A 17,997-nucleotide genomic window follows, 5' to 3' on the forward strand; every position below is an offset into this window, starting at 1 on the left:
CGCAGTCAGTTATTTATTAACCGTGTTTAGAGCTGTCTTGTTCCACACCAGCCTTGTAGCTGATGACTCATTCCGGTGCGTTTTGTATACCCACTGACTGCTGCTGAGTAAGCTCCTCTTCTGCAGCTCCAGGCGACGAGTGAGTGCCCTCAAGCTGCAGCATGCTCCCAGCGATGCTATGGTTCAGCACTAATGGTCTCGTAGCAGCTGCTGTGGTGTGCTCGATCCCACTGCGAATTTTATATTGACCCTTGATGACCGTAAGCGATGTGGTGTAATCGGAGGTAATCTGGTTGGTCGATCACCCTCCTACCGGGCAGGTAGGTTTCAGCACCCGCCGGCGCCTAGGTGTTGATCAGGAACGTGGATCACATGAGGCACTGCTGCTGATTTCCACACTGAAGTTCGGTGCTGTCAGCACTGGGCGATTTGTTGTCGGAAGACAGTCGAGACAGTCAGCTTCTCATCCGAAAATTATAGGCGGCGAAAAGTTCATCAGCCGAAGACTGTCACCTGAAGTACATCTTCAACTGACTCGTAGACTGTTCTTTAGTATCTAGAACATAGATTCGCTACAGTATTGTAATCATGTAATAGAGTGTTATTACTGTGAACACCGTCTGTTGCACTGATCATCTCCTTGAGAGCTGCAGAGCGCGAGTATGTAATGGGGAATAACATGAGGCTACGAAACGAACTCGGTTTCTATGGACTGCATTATAATTCTGATTCTGCTATATTCAGTTAACAGGCTCTTAGTTGTTGTGAAGGTTCCATGATACTGTTTCTTGTAAAAAAGATACGGTTTATTTCAACATCTCTTACGAGCTAACGAATACACGTGTCACGTGTCTTTGGTTTTCTGTTACAAGCCGTTTTCTGCTGTCTCTCAGTGTAGTATTGTAACCTGCCGAGGCCTGACCCACTTGCCACGCACTCGTTACTTCCTGGTTCTGTCTCTGGCGTGACTGCACTTTGTTTGTATCAAGATGAATGACTTTTAATAAAATTTTCAAATTTTCAACCCCTTAGTATTCTGTGCAGGCAACGGCCTTGCCGCAGTGGATACACCGGTTCCCGTCAGATCACCAAAGTTAAGCGCTGTCGGGCGTGGCCGGCACTTGGATGAGTGACCATCCGGGCCGCCATGCGCTGTTGCAATTTTTCGGGATGCACTCAGTGTCGTGATGCCAATTGAGGAGCTACTCGGCCGAATAGTAGCGTCTCCGGTCAAAGAAAACCATCATAACGACTGAGAGAGCTGTGTGCTGACCACATGCCCCTCCTATCCGCATCCTCAGTGAGGATGACACGGCGGTCGGATGGTCCCAGGGGGCCACTTGTGGTCTGAAGACGGAGTGCTAGTATTCTGTGCCGTTACAAAGATGTTTTAGCAGGGATGGTCGAAGAGTCATAGCATACCGAAGCGCTAATCAAAGGAAGAGCGCATGCGGGCAGTTCTATGGATACGGTTGTTACCTTGCAAGAGGGGCGCTTCCAAATCATATTCGTCGTGAAGGGTGGAAAGAAAGCCACGGTTAGTTGCCTAGGTTACTTAAGTAAACTTTCTGGTTCACGGTAGAAATCGGGACAGTTGGTTCAGTCATGGTACATAAAAGGACACTCAAAGCATCAAAGAAAGAATGAAAAATCCTGAAACACCACATGTTAAGTGCCTCATTGCGCCATTGGTACATTCAGTGCCTGTTTTCGGTTGAAACGAGGTAAAGTCGGGATTCGTCTTCCTACATTACATGACCCCTGTCGGCTATTGGACATTTCTGTCTTGACTGCCGCATTGAAGAAGTGCAAATCAACGTGCCGCTATGAGTAACGGCCGTTTGCGACGTACCCAAATCCCACTGTCGTTTGCATCGAGTTCTTTTCGCTGTGTTATCTTAGTAACTGAGTGACATACGCCTACATTCTGCGACAGCAGTAGCTGTTATCGAGTTTGAAACCGTTCCTCATCGACAAAACGTGACACTTGTGTCGAGACTCTATCAAAAATGGCTCTGAGCACTATGCGACTCAACTGCTGAGGTCATCAGTCGCCTAGAACTTAGAACTAATTAAACCTAACTAACCTAAGGACAGCACACAACACCCAGCCATCACGAGGCAGAGAATATCCCTGACCCCGCCGGGAATCGAACCCGGGAACCCGGGCGTGGGAAGCGAGAACGCTACCGCACGACCACGAGATGCGGGCGAGACTCTGTCGGTTGCTATATTACCATGACCACTGTTCTCAGATTATGTTGCATGGTTGCACGTTTTACTCCACTCTTTGGAGACACGCGTGACTTTATGTACCGAAAATTCGGCCTCCTTCATTCATCTTTAGGTCATGGGCACGTTCAAAGACGATTGATCGCTGATTCTCATGTCTTCATACCGACACAACTTCCTTCACTGGTTCTGTGGAACTGACTGACACATACAGTGAAAGAGGTCTGTGAGACACGTTTTCCATATTATTTCTCAGTCAGCGATTTATGAGTGTCTTGATGATGCAAAGACTACATTGTCCATGCTTTCGTCTATTAGCAAAGTCTCATAGTTAGTTATGCGGCATACCTGCAAGGAATATTTTGAAGGCAAAGCCTTGTCAGCAAATCAGGTCTCCAAGCTGTCTAAATGGAGTTCGCTTAGTCCATTTCTACGTGGGCTATGCACACTTCCTCTTCCTTCCCCCCTAGCCTACACTCTGAGCCGGAGACACAGTTGCATCGCGCTGCACGCAGACGATTTGATAAAATCTCAGACATGTTGTCTTGTAAGTGATTTGAGATGAGCAGTACTCAACTGCAGCTTACAGGAATTTTGGTGAGAGTTTTTCCTACCTACGGTACTTTGGCGTGACTATATTTGACGTGGTTGATCCGGTGCAGTTTTGTCTCCATAGGTTAAGCCTCTTCGATGCGACTGAGTCATTGTCCGAATATGTAGGGCTGAATATCGGGGTGTCATTAAGCCATCTCTGGATATCCGTCAAATTTTGTCTTTATTTTCATTCGTTTGATAGTATTACATGGATTTGAACGTATAGTGGATTATTTTCTTTTCTTGTTTAGGTATGGTATCTGTAAAACCCTGTAGTTCGATTGTGGAATTGGAATTTCTGTTTTATACAACGAAAAACAATAGCACATGTGCTCGATTAGTAGCAGGTAGGAGAACAGCTTACGATAAACGACCTGCCTTTAGCAGAAACCATGTCGGTATAAACTGCCTTCAGCTGATGACATACTTGTGACATTTCTAGAACATTTTCAAGCCTATTACCGTACGTCGCGAGTTGAGTTGCATAGAACGTCGTGATACGTGTTGCAGCCATTTAGTCTGATCTCTTAATATCTGTTACTCTAGGCGAGGGCTGGACTACAAATTCACGATAAATAGCAGCAGAATAGTCGATGGAGTAAGAGACTCTGCACCAAGAAAAACTGAAATCGATCATGTTTACTGAAATCACTTGCGGAGCAATTGAATGAAAGAAGTCAACAATATTTCACTTTGATTACGAGACAAACACCTTACTTGCTCAACGCACTGAATGAATGAGGACTGGTAGGTAAGAAACTGAAGAATTCGACTAACCGGTTATCAAAAGTTAGCAACCTGCAAAGTTTACCTGTTCTCAATTATAGAAAAGAAGAGTGATGGAAAGTTATTTGAATGTCATAAGGAGGTTTCGTTGTATATATATATTTATTGACGAACATCTTCACTAAATTTTCTCTCCGTACAGGTGGTTTTTGTCTGACTTCTACAAATCCATAAATCCATATTTCCTTTGCTTCGAAGCGGTGGTGTATGGGCTGCTCGCCCAGCAGGCCTGCAGATACCTATGGCACGTGAGTATCCTAAAGCAGAAGGGACTATATCAGTGGCCAACGTAACTTAAATCACGCAGCACTTCTTTAACCAGGGTCTCTTTCAGAATCGTAGCCACATTCTATATCACGCAATTTCAGAGCCAGTGCTTAACGATGGAACTGTCATCGCACGTCACCAGGTCTTCAGTATCAGCTGTTGACATTATCTTCGTACATCGTCCATATACGAAGTGAACTGAGACTATCCTGTTCTGCGACCAAGTGAGTAACAGACTTTGACTGTTCCATCACTATGGTCTTCAGTATACTTTCGGTATAAGTTCAGTGCTTATCACAAGCTGTTATAGAGATTAATTGTTCTCGAAAGAGGAGCTTTTGTTTGATGCATGTATTAATTAAATGCTCTACATTATTTCATAAATAGATTTCTTCTTTGACTGAAACTATGATTCGCTGTAAGGACTCATTTTATTATTGATGTACAGCTTCGGTTTGCTCTCGTAATACAAGGTGTCTATGAAACAAACATTCTTTTTTCTAGATATAAGATTTATCATTCACGTATATTTATTGATAAAATTTATTTCGCAACCATTTTTGTGTTCTGATGATAACCAGCACAATGATATCACGTACGGTACAACATAGACGAACTGGGTCACTCTAAATGAAATTGTCTTATTTACTGCTAAAACGATGAGTTTGATATCCATTGTAGCATAGGTCGTCCTTCTATCAGCGTATCTGATATACTTCATCTTATATACGCTCGAGCTTATTAGCAAGTACATGAGATCTTGATGATTTCTTTACTCCTTCTTAGGCACTCGATGATGGAAATCTGAATGGGAATAAATATGGTGTGCAAAGATAAATGGATAATATTATGGATCAGCAGCGCCGCCCATGTTTCAGTGTGGAATGTATCTCATCTTAGATCTGTAGCAGGTCACAAAATATCAGCATTAATAACAACTTAAGAGGTCACCACAAAACCAAAACGAGTGTTTTCAGGTACAAGGGATAGATTTTAGAAGTTGTTGTTCTTGTTGTTGTTGTTGACGACAACGACGACGACGACGACGACGACGATCATGATGATTATGATGATTAAGACAATGCTTAGAAGTGGTAAAACGATAATTAGCATAGCATGAGTAGCAGGGAGAGTCTGAGTTGTAGGCGGAGCCATCGTGTTGTAAAGATTTTCCTTCCTTCGCTATTAAGAGTTTTGTCGAAAGTGTACCTCTTGAGTGTATGAGACAGAATTGTACATACGCATCGCGTAGTGTAGTATCATGATGCGGGAACGGTGAGTGTGAACCCTGGTGTCGGCACACAGATAGATGTCTACATGGATCTACACTACAGGCAATTAAAATTGCTACACCACGAATATGACGTGCTACAGACGCGAAATTTTACCGACAGGAAGAAGATGCTGTGATATGCAAATGATTAGCTTTTCAAAACCATGCACAGAAGGTTGGTGCCGGTGGCGACACCTACGACGTGCTGACTTGAGGAAAGTATCCAACCGATTTCTCATACACAAACAGCAGTTGACCGGCGTTGCTTCGTCAAACGTTTGTGATGCCTCGTGTAAGGAGGAGAAATGGGTTCCATCACGTTTCCGACTTTGATAATGGTCGAATTGTAGCCTGTCGCGATTGCGGTTTATCGTATCACTACATTGCTCCTCGCGTTGGTCGAGATCCAATGACTGTTAGGAGAATATGGAATCGGTGGGTTCAGGGGGGTAATACGGAACACCGTGCTGGATCCCAACGGCCTCGTATCACTAGCAGTCGAGATGACAGGCATCTTATCCCCATGGCTGTAACGGATCGTGCAGACTGTAGTGTAACGACATATTAGTTTTTCGTTTGATGTATGTATGACCATGTGCAGACTTCGTCACCTACGTCAGTTACAACCCACTTCAAAAATGATTCATATTCTTTTAAATTGTCATAGAATGGTTCTTGAACGAAACTGTAAAACATCAGTTGAGTCGTGTGGAAAGAATTACATCACTTGGGCCAATTGGTTTTTGTAACCTTTTCGAATTTAAATTTCGTTTGTTTCTCCTCAGAAATTATATTGACACACGTTATCTTGATCTAATCGATATCAGAATCACACATTAAATAAACTTTTTAGATTCAAAGTTTCGGTGAACGCCGTAAGAATCACGAATCTTGTCAAATATATTATTAATCCGTTCACATAATTCTTCATAAATAAATCTTCAAGACACGTGTTTCAACTTTAGTAGCATACACTATTTTATTAGCTTCCTACACATACAGATGTGAACTTGTGCGTTGAGAGTTAGTGACTCACTTTTCAATAAGATTAAGCTCTATGTGACGTCATTGTTGTACAAAAAGAGTATAAAAATTCATTTTTAATTTTTAGAAGCACGACGCAACAACTCGGTTCCAGGATCTTCTGTTGCTCCTTGGCTGTCGACCCGCGACGTATAGCGGCCAGCAATTTCCTCTCTGGTCGCGGCAACGAAGATGCTGTCTCCGTTCGTTGCGCCGCCCTCTACGTACATGAAACACATAAAAAAATACAAAACTTTTAGATAATTCACATCTATTACAAATAATAAGAAAAATACATAAACAAAACTAAATTAAACTTATAGTCACCTGCAAACTGGACTGACTTTGGTGGGTGGATGACGCTTAATTTCGTCCCACTACATACCCCACCCACAAGCTCAGTTTTTCAGGTTTTAACCGAAAATAAAACTTTTCAATATACAATATTTAACTGTTAATACATTTTCCTCACATTTTACGTAACCTAGAGTCCTTGCTCTTAGATAGATTTAATCCTTTTAATACGATATTGTTGTGACTATTTGTCATTTACTCTTAATTGTGCTATTATGGTAATTCGTAACCGAATATAGGGAGATTGCTCCTCTTCAGTTAATAGTTGCTAATAAATACCAATTTAGTACGTTCTTTAACGTTGTTACATTAGGACAGAGCATTCAAATTGTGATAGATTAGTTTCAGTTTCATTTATTTACTAGAGTTATTCTTTCCAAGAATGTGTATTACTAATAAGTTTCTCACAATAACTAATAGTACTATTTACTTTACGTCATTCTTTTCCCTAATGCCTTATTTATGCCTGAGGTCAAGAAGAAATCAAGCAAAACTTTCTTTAGAATCTCGGCACGGCTTTCTTTACCTTCGGACAACTTGTTGGGTAATGGCAATTTATTTAGGAGAAACAAGAAGAGAGCCCCGTTTGGTGTGTTCTACATTAACACTATTACAAACCTCTATTAAAGGCACTCTGCTATGTTCTCGTGAGCCATATAGCTCTGGACGCCCATGGTCCCTAAAACTATTAACCATCCCCTTTGGTTCCTACTATCCGAGTAAATTTAAAATATGCAAAATTCCTTTTGACCTAAGAGCAAAATTTCTTCCATATAAATCCCCCTTTTGGTTATCTTTCTCTTTTTGAAGTACCAGTAGATTATTGCAGAACACTTGTTTAAGCTTTGTTTCATTCTTTAAAATAATACGTAACTATCACGAAAAACTTGACATGAATAAACTATGAACGCTCTTCCGTGTGTAACATATACTAAACATTAACTTATTTGGGAATGAAGGGTTTCATTTGATCAACACTATATAATCCTTTAATTACACCTGATGAAGGTTCCATAAGAAGTAATGCTTTGGGATGTACAATCTTATGTACAACATATGGACCTTCAAAGATAAAGAAGAATTTCCTACATTCCTTACCGATCTTAGAACTTTTAGGATGAGACCGTACTAACACAAGATCTCCTACCTGAAATGAGGGTTCTATAGCCTGTTGATTATAACTTTTAATTCTCCGTTCGGCATTTTTTACAATCTGTTCGCAAACTTTTTCGTCTGGAATGCATTGTTGGATCTCATTTACCGGTGGCCAAGGTAGAGCAGCTAGTAAAGTCTCACCTATAATTAATTTGCCTAAAATTTCTATAGGTGATAATCCCGTCGTTAGGTGAGGCAATTCATTTAATATCTTTTCGAATTCAGGCATTAGTTTGGCCCACCGAGTATGTTTATGTGCACAATAAGTTCTACATAATCGTCCTAATTCTTTCATGACTCTTTCTACTAAATTACTTTGAGGGTGATATTTCGAAATTAAGATATGTTTGATTCCATATTGTTTTATCATATCTTGAAATCTTTGACTAATAAAGGCACTACCGTTATCAGACATAAGTCGTTTAGGAATGCCCCAGTTAACAAAGTAATTTCGGGTGAGGCAGCGTATAACGCTTGCTGTATTCGCTCGTTTCAAAGTATATAGCTTCACATGTTTGGACCAACATTCCATTACAACAAACACACAAGTTAATCGTCCTGAACTACGAGGCAGAGGGCCGAAAAAATCTAATGACAGTAGATCCCACAAACCTCGAGGAATTACAGCATATAATTTATAACGCTTAGATTTGTTATTAACTTTAACCTTTTGACAGGTTTCACAAGCCCTAATAATACTTCTCACAATACGGGACATATTTTTGAAATAATAATACTTCATTAGATGTTTAATACATTTATGAATTCCAAAATGCCCGTAACCTTCATGAATATAAGTCATTAACTCGTCCACAACAGTTTTCGGAATGCAGATTTTCCATCTCTGGTGTTCCCTCTGTGCTTTCCAATACAACAAGTCGTTAAAATATAACCACATACCCCGGGTGGTAACTGTTTCGTCCCCATTATTAAGGTTTTGTATAATTCGTAGAATAACATTTTTCTTTCCTTTACATAATACGGTAATTCACTAATTAGGACTCGTATTACATGACTTTCAATAATTGGTTCTTCAATTAATTTAACACGGTTTAAATGCCATTCAAAATAATTCCTATAACCTCCCCACCGTTTAGAATATGGAGGAGGGTCTAACAACTCTAAAGTTAAGTGTTGTTGTTTTCCTCTTGACCAATAATTTTGTTTAAACTGCTTAACAAAATCATCCCAATCCCTGAATTCAGTTCTATGCAGTACTGCCCATTCCGCAGCTTCTGCTTCTAAATGTCCTATTACAAATTGAATGCGTTTTTCATTACTCCATTTAGGAGATAATGATGTTTCAAAAGCTTTTATAAAGATTATAGGGTGAAGTTCGCCTCCTGGTTTGAATACAGGAAATCGACTTGCTACATTTGAATTTGTCGTTATGTCATCCAGACATTCTGCGAGAGAAATAGTCGGATTTTGTTTAGATTGCAGAGACGGAGTTGCGTCGGATCGGCTTGCCGTGATTGCTTTATTCATATTGTTGTCGTCCGAGCTAGCAAACACGATGCGACTGTTGTCTCTGATTATGTTATTACCTCTACTACCTGAAATGTTCTCGTTATTATCTAATTCCGATAACCGTTTAGTAATTTCCTGTATCCGCATTTCTGTATTGGATACGCGATTAGCTAATATCGATTCTTCACTGTGTTCACGATGTGAACGCTCTGTACCTTCGCCAATATTATTATCTTTGGCAGTCTCAAGGTTACTGCATATTTCAGTAATTAAAAATTTCATGTTTTCGATTTCGGTATGGTCCTTTTCTACTTGATGAGTTAATGTCTCTAATTTAATGTCTCTAATTCTACATTATCTATTGAAGAAATCTCTACAGGTTTGGTAGAGACCTCTTTAATAGATTCCAATAATTATCTACGAACAGTTTCCGTTTGCATAGAAAATTCATCTCGTAACATATTGTTATTTTTCTGTATTTCATTTACAACTAAGATATTGACACTATCTAGTCTCTCGGTTAAGTCAGTAATATCGTTTCGCATGCGAGCTTTTTCCTCGCGCGATTCCTGGATATGTTCTTCTAACCTTTTACAATTATCAGCAATCTTATTACTAAGTCCTACTAATTTTTCCTGCATTTTAACTTTAGAAGACTCTATTTTATCACTTAATTCTCGACTGGTTTCATTAAGATATTCCTGTAACCTGTCTGTAGATTTGGTTAGCTCCCCTTTAAGTCTAGCAGTAGATTCCTCGTTAGACTGTTTTAACTCCTGTTTTAGTTCCTCTTTCAATCTAGCCATAGATTCTTCGTTAGACTGTTTTAATCTAGCAGTAGATTCTTCGTTAGACTGTTTTAATCTAGCAGCAGATTCTTCATTAGACTGTTTTAATTCAGCTAGAAAATCCCCGTTAGATTGTTTTAATTTAGCGATCGCCCTAAAAAGGGATCTCATGCTCCTATCGGACATAGATTGCTCTTCGTCTGACCTTTCACTTCCCGACATTATTGTAAGATATTAACTATTTACACACGCAGACTTGTAATCAACAATCCTATAAAAGCACACTCCCTATATACAACACTCCACTTCCAACTTGAAACAAACTCACCGGACACTTAATATTGTAATTTGTAGTTCTCGATGATCAGACTGCTGCTATGGGCTGCAGATGTAACCGCCGTCGATGCAGCCGCTGAGATGCTGCGACCCCGCTTCCGCAACCGGCCAGGACGCTGAGTCGAACACCGGAACGTCACCGGCTGCCACCACGCCCGGCACCGCCGTAGACAGGCGAAGCCCTCAGCAACACCTCTAATATCAGCCGGAGGAACACCCCGCAGCTGACGTACTGGGCCTATTAGTTTAGTGAGAAAAAAGGTTGTCGGGTTTTGCAGCGTTCAGCTGCTGCCCAACAGACGCGCCTTCTCGTGGAACAACTGCGTGACCGTACTGCTTGGCTGCGCTCCGTCAGATGCCCACACCCGCGAAGTCGCCGCTGGCTGGTGAAGGCTCCACGAAAACTCGCGTTGACTTCCGAAGGACTCTTGATGCTTTGTTTCGTACCTGTGTGCCTTAGTTGCACACAAGTCCTGTTTCTAAGGTCGCCACGGTGTAGTGTAACGACGTATTAGTTTTTCGTTTGATATATGTATGACCATGTGCAGACTTCGTCACCTACGTCAGTTACAACCCACTTCAAAAATGATTCATATTCTTTTAAATTGTCATAGAATGGTTCTTGAACGAAACTGTAAAACATCAGTTGAGTCGTGTGCAAGGAATTACATCACTTGGGCCAATTGGTTTTTGTAACCTTTTCGAATTTATATTTCGTTTGTTTCTCCTCAGAAATTATATTGACACACGTTATCTTGATCTAATCGATATCAGAATCACACATTAAATAAACTTTTTAGATTCAAAGTTTCGGTGAACGCCGTAAGAATCACGAATCTTGTCAAATATATTATTAATCCGTTCACATAATTCTTCATAAATAAATCTTCAAGACACGTGTTTCAACTTTAGTAGCATACACTATTTTATTAGCTTCCTACACATACAGATGTGAACTTGAGCGTTGAGAGTTAGTGACTCACTTTTCAATAAGATTAAGCTCTATGTGACGTCATTGTTGTACAAAAAGAGTATAAAAATTCATTTTTAATTTTTAGAAGCACGACGGAACAACTCGGTTCCAGGATCTTCTGTTGCTCCTTGGCTGTCGACCCGCGACGTATAGCGGCCAGCAATTTCCTCTCTGGTCGCGGCAACGAAGATGCTGTCTCCGTTCGTTGCGCCGCCCTCTCCGTACATGAAACACACAAAAAAAAATACAAAACTTTTAGATAATTCACATCTATTACAAATAATAAGAAAAATACATAAACAAAACTAAATTAAACTTATAGTCATCTGCAAACTGGGCTGACTTTGGTGGGTGGATGACGCTTAATTTCGTCCCACTACAAGACACGTCTCGATTCCTGAGTCAACAGATGGAGACGTTTGCAAGACAACAACCATCAGCACGAACAGTTCGACAACGTTTGCAGCAGCATGGACTATCAGCTCGGAGACCATGGTTGCGGTTACCCTTGACGCTGCATCACTGACAGGAGTGCCTGTGATAGTGTACTCAACGAAGAACCTGGGTGCGAGAATGGCAAAACGTCATTTTTTTCGGATGTATTCAGGTTATGTTTACAGCATCAAGATGTTCGCATCCGTGTTTGGCGACATCGCGGTGAACGCACGTTGGAAGCGGGCATTCGTGATCGCCATACTGGCGTATCACCCGGCGTGATGGTATGGGGTGCCATTGGTTACATATCTGGGTCACCTCTTCCTCACATTGACGGCGCTTTGAACAGTGGACGTTACATTTCAGATGTGTTAAGACCCGTGGCTCTACCCTTCATTCGATCCCTGCGAAACCCTGCATTTCAGCAGGATAATGCACGATTGCATGTTGCAGGTCCTGTACGGGCCTTTCTGGAAACAGAAAATGTTCGACTGCTGCCCTGGTCAGCACATTCTCAGATCTCTCACCAATTGAAAACGTCTGGTCATTGGTGGCCGAGCAACTGGCTCGTCATAATACGCCAGTCACTACTCTTGATGAACTGTGGTACAGTGTTAAAGCTGCATGGGCAGCTGCACCTGTACACGCCATCCAAGCTCTGTTTGACTCAATGCCCAGGAGTATCAAGGCCGTTATTACGGCCAGAGGTGGTTGTTCTAGGTACTGATTTCTCAGGATTTACACATACTGCGTGAAAATGTAATCAAATGTCAGTTCTAGTATAATGTATTTGCCCAATGATTACCCGTTTATCATCTGCATTTCTTCTTGGTGTAGCAGTTTTAATGGCCAGTAGTGTACTTCGTGGGTAAGATCCTCTCTGATGACGATTTACGCCAGTATATCCGTCGATCTCGACACCAGTAGTTACTTTACAGTTAAAAGTCAAGGAATTTCAGTATTACGATTCTCTTCTATTTACATTACATTTGATTTATAACAATCATTATGGTTCAATTGGTTCAAGGCACTACGGGGCTTAACATCTGAGGTCATCAGTCCCCTAGCCAGCCGGTGTAGCCGTGCGGTTCTAGGCGCTACAGTCTGGAACCGCGCGACCGCTACGGTCGCAGGTTCGAATCCTGCCTAGTCTTAGAAGTACTTAAACCTAACTGATCTAAGGACATCACACACACCCATGCCCGAGGCAGGATTCGAACCTGGGACCGTAGCAGCAGGGCGGTTCCGGACTGAAGCGCCTAGAACCGCTCGGCCACAGCGCCCGGCTATTATTATGGATTCAAGTGTCTAGTATTACCAATCTGAGACGAAGAACCGTAGCATCAAAGCACAGTACAATGGAAAGAGTATTTGCTTCGTAGATAAAGGCAAGCATGAAATAAGAACGTGTCTGACTTTCCGTACAGTAGCACGCGCATCCTGTTTTTGTAGTACCAGCAGATGTCTTAGGTCATTTTCATACATGTTGCATTTGTACTAAATGATGTCATTTATGCAGTCGCCGAAAGCTGCCAGCAAGTTACATGAACATTCCTCGACGCCCATCTCTTAGCTGCGTAGCCAGCGCGGTGGTTTCCTAACTGAAAAGTACCGAATTCGATTTCCTCGCGGTCTGTAAATTTTCTCCTCTCAGGGACTGGATGTTATACTGTCCTTACGATCGTATCGTCATTATTGACATTCCCCTATTGCCGTGGCTGTATGGGCAAGGCCAGAAAGCTAATAAAAATTAAAAAAAAAAAGCATTCTACGCGTATCATCCATTAGAAACTTCGCTTCATGGCCTGAAAAGTGTTTCTGTGTCACATACGACACAAACAATGTTCAGTGTAAAAAGAGTAAAAGAACATTCCTCGAAAAATATTTTACAGGTACACAATTAAACACCAATTACTCTAAGATGAGAACTATATTAACACGATTTTACACTATAGTGATATAACCTAAATTTTATAAGTGAACTCTGTAACTCGAACAGCATGCAATATGTAGCGACCTTTGGTTATCCTACTTCATTCACCGTCCCAGGGTGGCGGAAACTGTGCGCAGTACGTCTCATAAAATCGCTTTAATTAACTGATGCAGAAAGTTTTTATTGACGGAACGTACCAAGAGCATGTCAAACTATGTCGTATTAAACGTAGCCTCTACTTTCTTAATATATTTAATGTAAATTACGAGTATCGATTTTAGGAGACGACATTTGGGGCCATGGAGCGAAGGTCGGGCGTACCAAACGGGTTCAAATGCTTTTACAAACTTTTCTTGCTCAGAGATGTGAAGAAAAGGTGTTTCACGTACAGATATATTTACTACTATCCTTACATTACCACCGCAGACCTCTATCAGTAACCTACACCACACGACTATCGAAATGAGTGGCACCATCGGATGCATCACCGTCCGCAGCGTATATGCGGAGACGTTTTGGCGCAGGAAATTGGTGCAATTTACCAGACAGACAGACACTGGATCTACCCATTCTTCGATAATGAGTATAAATATACCTTATTTGAAATTATGCATATTTTGTCTGGATATTTCTTTCGATGAAGAATCTCGTTTGTTTCAAATTTTTGAGACTGCCTAGTGTTTCCATATGTCGTTTTTTTGCTTCTCAACGTTCTTCGAGGCCTGGCCCTTTTCGTACTTCCCCACAAATTTTTTTCTTTTCTTCTTTTTTCTGCTTGTTCTTGAGTTGCCAAATAAGTTGTGTGAGGAGAGGCGGTAGGTATTACAGTCATCCCGTTTCTCCTATTGTTGATTTTCATTTCAAATGAAAGTTTGGAGGCGGCATTAGAAGAAATAGTTAGTGACACGGATAATGACGATGGTGTCCCAGAAATCCAGCAACCACACCTAAAGCGTCCGGTGACACTTCCGCAGTCCCAGGAATATCTACTAGCTCTTCGCGTCGGTCGGTAAAGTTTTCGGTTGTAGAAATTCAGATACTTTGTCCCGGAGCACATTGGCTTGATGATCTCATCAGTTTGGCTCGGTTTTGCTTCACCTGTTGTAACCGATTTTGTTCAAATCTTTCAAATAGCTCTGAGCACTATGGGACTTAACATCTGAGGTCATCAGTCCCCTAGAACTTAGAACTACTTAAACCTAACTAACCTAAGGACATCACACACATCCATGCCCGAGGCTGTGACCGTAGCAGTCGCGCGGTTCCGTACTAAAGCCCCTAGAACCGCTCGGCCACCTCGGCGTACCCGGTTTTGTCTCATAACTCAAACGTGAATAGAAGATGGTGGTGGATAGTTAACAGACACATGATGCTCATCATATAAACACTGAAATATACGGAAAAACATGCTTCAATCAAACAATTACTCACTCATATGTTTTCGGGTAGTGTTTCTCTTCAAAACACTGCCTGAAGGAGTGGCAACACAAGGCATACTTTTAACAACAATATTTAAAAGAAGGCTATAAGCAACAGGATCTGCTAATAACAATTGTGTAGAACTCCGTAAAATGGCTGCTATAATATCAATTTCTACTAAAGAGCAGAAAAACGTTTGTTTTACATACCTTATACAGTTGCAGCTGTTGAATAAAATCTTAAGCACTGGCTGTAAAAACACTTTTATTGAAAATTCGCTACCAGCTTTGCTACAGTAGAGATGCATCTTCAGGTGAGAGATTTATAAAAAATCATGGTATGGCTGTGATGCGAAACCGGTACTGACTTCTTAATAAAAGCAATTCAGCAACCAGTTCGGAAGATTTTATTCACCATGTGGAATTTTGGCTGCGGTTTCCCGAATTCTAAAATAATACCATAAAATTCTCCTTCAGGCTTTCGCTGGGAAAAAGACAGAAGCTGGATTGGACCACATTGTAAAGTAGGTTTACTTTCCAGCTGAAAACTGATTTAGTATCTTCTCCATCCTCAGCAACTGTATCTGTATGTAACTAAACAATAAGCAAACAGTTGCATTAAATAAATTTAATTAAATAAATTTAATTTCCAACTGGTTTGTTATTATTTCGTTATATGAATACTGATTCTAAACGATAACAAATTTCCAGATAGGCCTCATCTATTACAAACAGTCGGATGCCCCGCGGGATTCACACTTTTTGAACTATTCCTACAAAGCGCTGCAATTCCTCTACGCGGCGGTGCGCTCTACCTTCTTCACAAGGTTATACCTATCACGTTATTCTACTGTTGACACGCGTAAATAATGCAAGAGGTATGAACTTCTGAAGGAGGGCACTAAGTACCCGAAACCGACAAAGAGATTATATTTCTTTTACGCAACTGGTTTGTTATTATTTCGTTATATGAATACTGATTCTAAACGATAACAAATTTCCAGATAGGCCTCATCTATTACAAACAGTCGGATGCCCCGCGGGATTCACACTTTTTGAACTATTCCTACAAAGCGCTGCAATTCCTCTACGCGGCGGTGCGCTCTACCGACCTTGGCACGCGGTCCCTTGCGACGCCACTACTCACTAGACTTTAAACTCTGAAGAAAAGTACGACGTGAGAACGGGTGGCGGGCTTAGAGCGGCATCCCGCGCCATCGCCGCAGCAGCGGGCGCGCGGCCCGGCCAGCCTGCGGCTGCAGAGGAGGCGGCAAAGAGCGCCAGAGTGGTGGGTCCCCGGGGAGAGCCGCGCCGGGCCGCGCCGGGCAGAGGCGCGCCGCGCAAACTGCGAGTTACGGCCAAACAAATTCCGGCGGCTGCGGCGGTGGCGGCGCCAACTCGGGCCGTTATACGGGCTCTTAGCGGCGCCGCCCACGCCCACGCTCAGTGCCGGGAGATTCCGGCAGCACTGGGCTGCAGGGGGCAGGTCGCGCCGGAGCGGGACCCGCTTAATTGCGTCTCTGTCACGCTGGGCCATCGATCCGGACGGACACACTACAGCCCTGGTCACCGTTACAAATGGAGAATTAGTGCCACCAGCAAAGGCTGGCGCACAGTATCACCAGTGGGTTGAGAACAGTGCGCATTTACCCCTCCACCTCTATTTCAAGTCTAGCTTCATGTAATGTACGAGGTGTGCCTATAAAATAAGAGAGACTACTGCTATAAAGCGTCTTATTTCAAAAGTATACATCAGTAGCCCAGATGCAAAAGCCGCTAACTACAGGATAAGCGAAACTGAGATAATCGTGAAAAACTCGTCCCATCCAAACTATTACAGTTAAAGAATTCATTTCTTTTTTAAAAATACGTAAAAAAATAATAACTCGGTGTTAACGGCTGAAATTTTCGTTTACGTTTTATACGATGAAATCTTAGTGAATTATTGACTTAGCGGTTTTTGCAACCGATTCAAGCAGTTAACATGTTTTGCAAACGTATCGATCCAATTACGAAACAAACATTCGGTTGCAAAACCCGCTATTCAGTGATATTTAGGCGTGACAGAAAGATGGAATTTAATTACTGCGAATATAAGTAGAATAAGTTTTATTTCAAAGAGAAATCTGAAAATTCTACAACATTGGCGTTCAAATGTGTTCAAATGTGTGTGAAATCTAATGGGACTTAATTGCTAAGGTCATCAGTCCCTAAGCTTTCACACTACTTAACCTAAATTATCCTAAGGACAAAACACACACACCCATGCCCGAGGGAGGACTTGAACCTCCGCCGGGACCAGCCGCACAGTCCATGACTGCAGTGCCTTAGACCGCTCAGCTAATCCCACGCGGCTAACGTTGGCGTATAAAAATACATAGGTGACATTATTTTATCAGGGAAAACTGACATCTTTGCTGTCAGAAACAGAATAGAAATAAATATTAACATTATGTTTCTTTTTAAATACATCATTGTAATTTTGACGTCACGAGATATTGCAGAACATATAATATGTTCCAAATTACATCTCGGTAAAACTTCTATAAAGTCACAGAAAACGATAAAATTGGTGGAAAGTTGTATCTTAGTTGAAACAGCGACAAAAAATTATAGTAAATGAAACTGGTTGTAAATCACTTTTAAGTGAAATCGACCATAACATTGTCCCTCAACTCAAAATCGCTTCCGGCTTGTTCCCCGTTATGATGGCAGCGACAGGAGTGACTCTATCAGTGCGTTCCCACTCGTCTAATACCTTCGTGTAGAACTAGAGTTAGTCGTCGGTCTCCCAGTCTTCACCAAAGTGGAGCTCCAAAAGCTTATTGACGTCACTGAGTTTGGTTTTGAAAGTTCTACACCTCCTGTGATCGGTGTTGGACCGTTTCCCTTGATGAAAATATTTCCCCAGTTCAGGATGCTCTTCTCGTTTTCAGATACAAAATTGTAGAAGAACTGTC

The 17,997-nt window shown here is 41.7% G+C and overlaps 1 pseudogene; it reads left to right on the forward strand.

Moving 5' to 3' along the window:
* The first annotated feature begins 1,043 nt into the window (after window positions 1-1,043).
* LOC124607751 lies at window positions 1,044-1,161 on the forward strand (annotated as a pseudogene).
* The last annotated feature ends 16,836 nt before the right edge of the window (window positions 1,162-17,997 follow it).

The sequence above is a fragment of the Schistocerca americana genome, chromosome 3 (genome assembly GCF_021461395.2).
Source record: "Schistocerca americana isolate TAMUIC-IGC-003095 chromosome 3, iqSchAmer2.1, whole genome shotgun sequence".
In the NCBI taxonomy this organism is placed as follows: Eukaryota; Metazoa; Arthropoda; class Insecta; order Orthoptera; family Acrididae; genus Schistocerca; species Schistocerca americana.